The sequence below is a fragment of the Triturus cristatus genome, chromosome 7 (genome assembly GCF_964204655.1).
Source record: "Triturus cristatus chromosome 7, aTriCri1.1, whole genome shotgun sequence".
Classification (NCBI taxonomy): Eukaryota; Metazoa; Chordata; class Amphibia; order Caudata; family Salamandridae; genus Triturus; species Triturus cristatus.
This window is the reverse complement of record NC_140590.1, coordinates 1,790,087,087-1,790,093,940: the sequence shown is the minus strand read 5'-3', so window position 1 is coordinate 1,790,093,940 and position 6,854 is coordinate 1,790,087,087.

Sequence of the window (6,854 nt, the reverse complement as noted above, 5' to 3'; positions counted from 1 at the left end):
GGTCTGTAACTCTCCTCATTGCCCCCTTTTCTTGTTTTCACTCTTTTTTTTTCAGAGTGAAACACAGAAAATGGCGGCCGCCGCTTCCTGGTTTCGGCCGATTCGAATGTTTACTAAGATCTAAGAGCCAATCAGAATCGCGCTCGCGCACGCCACCGTACGCTTACCGTAAGCGTACGGTAAGCGTACCGTAAGCGGGCTCAGATATATATATTGATTTAAAGGCTATTTTCTCAGAATCTACTGAACAGATTTACACCAAACCTACAAAAGGCACTTCCTTGACCTAGGGACTACCTCTCTGCCAAATTTTGAGTAATTCTGTTCAGCCGTTCGGGCTGTAGCTCGTTCTAAAGGTCCTATGGAAAAATGCATGGGAAAAACGCGTTTTGGGACCCCCCTTTTATCTCAGCCCCCGCTTGACGGATCCCCCCGAGACTTTCAGGGTAGGAGCGGAGCGTAGCGCCCCACCTATTTTGAGAAATTCGCGAGGATTCGTCGACCGGCGCCAAAGTTATTCAAAATAGAATGTTGAGGTTTTCCTATGGAAACGTGGTCCTAACTATAACTACCTACTGGCGACCGCCAGTAGGTAATATATATATATATATATATATATATATATTAACTTCGCCGCAGTATTCAAGCTGGTAGAAAAGGACGAAGCGGACCCAGAGTTTCGGCCTCAGAAAGGTCTTGATCACATGACGCTGACTCAGGCAGCCCATAGGATTATAAAGTGCTTAGGTGCAAGTCAGGTGATCGCTGAGCCAATAGACATAAAAAACATACGATGTATCAATACATCAAATGCTGGTATTCAAACATCACATTTAGCAATATATTAGGTAAAATACACCAATGGCTAATAATACAATCGAAAAACACAATTATTGATTTTTGCATGAAAAAAGAGAGAGCAAAGGGGAAACAAATGATCACCAGCCAGTCAGATTATAGAATGATAATCAGAAAGTTTGCAGGTCGTAATTGAATGTTACAGGAACCATGAGTACCATGCAAAGGGATTCTACTAAAAACGCGTTTTGGAACCCCCCTTTTTTCTCAGCCCCCACTTGACGAATCACCCCGAGACTTTCAGGGTAGGAGCTGAGCGGAGCACCCCATTAGTTTTGCAACAAAGTCGCCAGTAGGTAGTTATAGTTATGGTCTATTATCTATATGAAATCCGCAACATTTGGCGCCGGTTGACAAATATTCGCGAAATTTTCAAAACTGGTGGGGCGCTCCGGTCCGCTCCTAGCCTAAAAGTCTCGGGGTGATTCGTCAAGCGGAGGCCGAGAAAAAAGGGGGGACCCAAACAGTGTTTTCTCCATGCAATTTTCCATAGGAACCGTTAATCGCAGCTGCTGAACGGAATTACACGAAATTTGGCAAAGAGGTAGCACTTGGCTCACACTCGTAAATGGTGTAAATCCGTTCAGTAGTTGCTGAGCAAATGAAAAGTAAAATCATAGATATATCTGGGCAGAGCCTAACCACACATCTCATCGTGAGATCTGATTGGCTGTCAGCACTTCATCCAAGAAGTGTTGGCAGCCATCTTGGGACCAATATACATGACAGCACCTCATTAAAAAGCATTGTAGTTAATAGGAGGTTTTAAGACTTTAGTTACATTATTAATCATTTTTTGGTGGTACCATACTCATTTTAGGAATTGTGGTGTGTTCTAAGGTGATTTTACCATGTGAAAAAGGCTTCTGCTGGGATAACATGAATCATGTTTGAGAGAAAATTATTTTCTCATGCTTTTCCCACAGAGGTTTGGAAGGTCAACTGAGAGCATATTTTCTGTAAATTCGCATTATCTTTCTCAGTCATGTGAGACTGAAGTCTGACATTCTCAGTAAAACATGTACATCCAACAAGGGCAGAGACTGTCAGTTGATTCCTTTGTGTTCTACTGCAGCTTCCCAGAGTGTTCTAAAGAACAACTAGAGCACTAACAGTCCTACTTATGACAAACCTATGGCACACATGAAGCCATCTTGTGGTAACTGTTAAAATATTTAATTTAAAAAGGAACAAAATGAGGGGGTTCATTTTGCCATATAAAGTATGATTAGTGCTGCAGAAAGAAAAATTAGGGCACTCTTTAAGTGACTTCTCAAATCCTCTTCTATTTCATTAAAAAATTCTGACATGCAGACGGAAACATGCACTTTCAATACCAACAGCAGACTTCCCTGGTGAGCAGTAGCTTTACGATTTGGGAAAAAGGGGGTGGTGATTGACAGAGTTTCTGAATGATGCAGAATACTCTTACCAAGTCAAGAGATCATGGTTTTAATCCATCACCGTTTTTTAGCTCACTGCACCATCCCAGCTCAGAACCTGGCTACATGCAAATTAGTCTGTACCTGTCCCAGTGCATGATGGGAACAGGGCAAACCAAACTACCAAGCCAATTCTTATACTGGGAAGGAAACAAGCTTCCGGGGACCGGTTTCTGGCATCACAGCCTTCGTCGGCCCGGCTTGCCTGAATCCTGATGGTGCAATGAGCAAGGGACTCACGTCTGAGCATACCCTCCCACACTGAGTGTGGATAAATTCGATTTGGGAAAAAGGGGGTGGTGATGGACAGAGTTTCTGAATGATGCAGAATACTCTTACCAAGTCAAGAGATCATGGTTTTAATCCATCACTGTTTTTTAGCTCACTGCACCATCCCAGCTCAGAACCTGGCTACATGCAAATGTGTCTGTACCTGTCCCAGTGCATGATGGGAACAGGGCAAACCAAACTACCAAGCCAATTCTTATACTGGGAAGGAAACAAGCTTCCGGGGACCGGTTTCTGGCATCACAGCCTTCGTCGGCCCGGCTTGCCTGAATCCTGATGGTGCAATGAGCAAGGGACTCACGTCTGAGCATACCCTCCCACACTGAGTGTGGATAAATTCGATTTGGGAAAAAGGGGGTGGTGATGGACAGAGTTTCTGAATGATGCAGAATACTCTTACCAAGTCAAGAGATCATGGTTTTAATCCATCACCGTTTTTTAGCTCACTGCACCATCCCAGCTCAGAACCTGGCTACATGCAAATTAGTCTGTACCTGTCCCAGTGCATGATGGGAACAGGGCAAACCAAACTACCAAGCCAATTCTTATACTGGGAAGGAAACAAGCTTCCGGGGACCGGTTTCTGGCATCACAGCCTTCGTCGGCCCGGCTTGCCTGAATCCTGATGGTGCAATGAGCAAGGGACTCACGTCTGAGCATACCCTCCCACACTGAGTGTGGATAAATTCGATTTGGGAAAAAGGGGGTGGTGATGGACAGAGTTTCTGAATGATGCAGAATACTCTTACCAAGTCAAGAGATCATGGTTTTAATCCATCACCGTTTTTTAGCTCACTGCACCATCCCAGCTCAGAACCTGGCTACATGCAAATTAGTCTGTACCTGTCCCAGTGCATGATGGGAACAGGGCAAACCAAACTACCAAGCCAATTCTTATACTGGGAAGGAAACAAGCTTCCGGGGACCGGTTTCTGGCATCACAGCCTTCGTCGGCCCGGCTTGCCTGAATCCTGATGGTGCAATGAGCAAGGGACTCACGTCTGAGCATACCCTCCCACACTGAGTGTGGATAAATTCGATTTGGGAAAAAGGGGGTGGTGATGGACAGAGTTTCTGAATGATGCAGAATACTCTTACCAAGTCAAGAGATCATGGTTTTAATCCATCACCGTTTTTTAGCTCACTGCACCATGGCAGCTCAGAACCTGGCTACATGCAAATTAGTCTGTACCTGTCCCAGTGCATGATGGGAACAGGGCAAACCAAACTACCAAGCCAATTCTTATACTGGGAAGGAAACAAGCTTCCGGGGACCGGTTTCTGGCATCACAGCCTTCGTCGGCCCGGCTTGCCTGAATCCTGATGGTGCAATGAGCAAGGGACTCACGTCTGAGCATACCCTCCCACACTGAGTGTGGATAAATTCGATTTGGGAAAAAGGGGGTGGTGATGGACAGAGTTTCTGAATGATGCAGAATACTCTTACCAAGTCAAGAGATCATGGTTTTAATCCATCACCGTTTTTTAGCTCACTGCACCATCCCAGCTCAGAACCTGGCTACATGCAAATTAGTCTGTACCTGTCCCAGTGCATGATGGGAACAGGGCAAACCAAACTACCAAGCCAATTCTTATACTGGGAAGGAAACAAGCTTCCGGGGACCGGTTTCTGGCATCACAGCCTTCGTCGGCCCGGCTTGCCGGAATCCTGATGGTGCAATGAGCAAGGGACTCATGTCTGAGCATACCCTCCCACACTGAGTGTGGATAAATTCGATTTGGGAAAAAGGGGGTGGTGATGGACAGAGTTTCTGAATGATGCAGAATACTCTTACCAAGTCAAGAGATCATGGTTTTAATCCATCACCGATTTTTAGCTCACTGCACCATCCCAGCTCAGAACCTGGCTACATGCAAATTAGTCTGTACCTGTCCCAGTGCATGATGGGAACAGGGCAAACCAAACTACCAAGCCAATTCTTATACTGGGAAGGAAACAAGCTTCCAGGGACTGGTTTCTGGCATCACAGCCTTCGTCGGCCCGGCTTGTCTGAATCCTGATGGTGCAATGAGCAAGGGACTCACGTCTGAGCATACCCTCCCACACTGAGTGTGGATAAATTCGATTTGGGAAAAAGGGGGTGGTGATGGACAGAGTTTCTGAATGATGCAGAACACTCTTACCAAGTCAAGAGATCATGGTTTTAATCCATCACCGTTTTTTAGCTCACTGCACCATCCCAGCTCAGAACCTGGCTACATGCAAATTAGTCTGTACCTGTCCCAGTGCATGATGGGAACAGGGCAAACCAAACTACCAAGCCAATTCTTATACTGGGAAGGAAACAAGCTTCCGGGGACCGGTTTCTGGCATCACAGCCTTCGTCGGCCCGGCTTGCCTGAATCCTGATGGTGCAATGAGCAAGGGACTCACGTCTGAGCATACCCTCCCACACTGAGTGTGGATAAATTCGATTTGGGAAAAAGGGGGTGGTGATGGACAGAGTTTCTGAATGATGCAGAATACTCTTACCAAGTCAAGAGATCATGGTTTTAATCCATCACCGTTTTTTAGCTCACTGCACCATCCCAGCTCAGAACCTGGCTACATGCAAATTAGTCTGTACCTGTCCCAGTGCATGATGGGAACAGGGCAAACCAAACTACCAAGCCAATTCTTATACTGGGAAGGAAACAAGCTTCCGGGGACCGGTTTCTGGCATCACAGCCTTCATCGGCCCGGCTTGCCTGAATCCTGATGGTGCAATGAGCAAGGGACTCACGTCTGAGCATACCCTCCCACACTGAGTGTGGATAAATTCGATTTGGGAAAAAGGGGGTGGTGATGGACAGAGTTTCTGAATGATGCAGAATACTCTTACCAAGTCAAGAGATCATGGTTTTAATCCATCACCGTTTTTTAGCTCACTGCACCAACCCAGCTCAGAACCTGGCTACATGCAAATCAGTCTGTACCTGTCCCAGTGCATGATGGGAACAGGGCAAACCAAACTACCAAGCCAATTCTTATACTGGGAAGGAAACAAGCTTCCGGGGACCGGTTTCTGGCATCACAGCCTTTGTCGGCCCGGCTTGCCTGAATCCTGATGGTGCAATGAGCAAGGGACTCACGTCTGAGCATACCCTCCCACACTGAGTGTGGATAAATTCGATTTGGGAAAAAGGGGGTGGTGATGGACAGAGTTTCTGAATGATGCAGAATACTCTTACCAAGTCAAGAGATCATGGTTTTAATCCATCACCGTTTTTTAGCTCACTGCACCATCCCAGCTCAGAACCTGGCTACATGCAAATTAGTCTGTACCTGTCCCAGTGCATGATGGGAACAGGGCAAACCAAACTACCAAGCCAATTCTTATACTGGGAAGGAAACAAGCTTCCGGGGACCGGTTTCTGGCATCACAGCCTTCGTCGGCCCGGCTTGCCTGAATCCTGATGGTGCAATGAGCAAGGGACTCACGTCTGAGCATACCCTCCCACACTGAGTGTGGATAAATTCGATTTGGGAAAAAGGGGGTGGTGATGGACAGAGTTTCTGAATGATGCAGAATACTCTTACCAAGTCAAGAGATCATGGTTTTAATCCATCACCGTTTTTTAGCTCACTGCACCATCCCAGCTCAGAACCTGGCTACATGCAAATTAGTCTGTACCTGTCCCAGTGCATGATGGGAACAGGGCAAACCAAACTACCAAGCCAATTCTTATACTGGGAAGGAAACAACCTTCCGGGTACCGGTTTCTGGCATCACAGCCTTCGTCGGCCGGTCTTGCCTGAATCCTGATGGTGCAATGAGCAAGGGACTCACGTCTGAGCATACCCTCCCACACTGAGTGTGGATAAATTCGATTTGGGAAAAAGGGGGTGGTGATGGACAGAGTTTCTGAATGATGCAGAATACTCTTACCAAGTCAAGAGATCATGGTTTTAATCCATCACCGTTTTTTAGCTCACTGCACCATCCCAGCTCAGAACCTGGCTACATGCAAATTAGTCTGTACCTGTCCCAGTGCATGATGGGAACAGGGCAAACCAAACTACCAAGCCAATTCTTATACTGGGAAGGAAACAAGCTTCCGGGGACCGGTTTCTGGCATCACAGCCTTCGTCAGCCCGGCTTGCCTGAATCCTGATGGTGCAATGAGCAAGGGACTCACGTCTGAGCATACCCTCCCACACTGAGTGTGGATAAATTCGATTTGGGAAAAAGGGGGTGGTGATGGACAGAGTTTCTGAATGATGCAGAATACTCTTACCAAGTCAAGAGATCATGGTTTTAATCC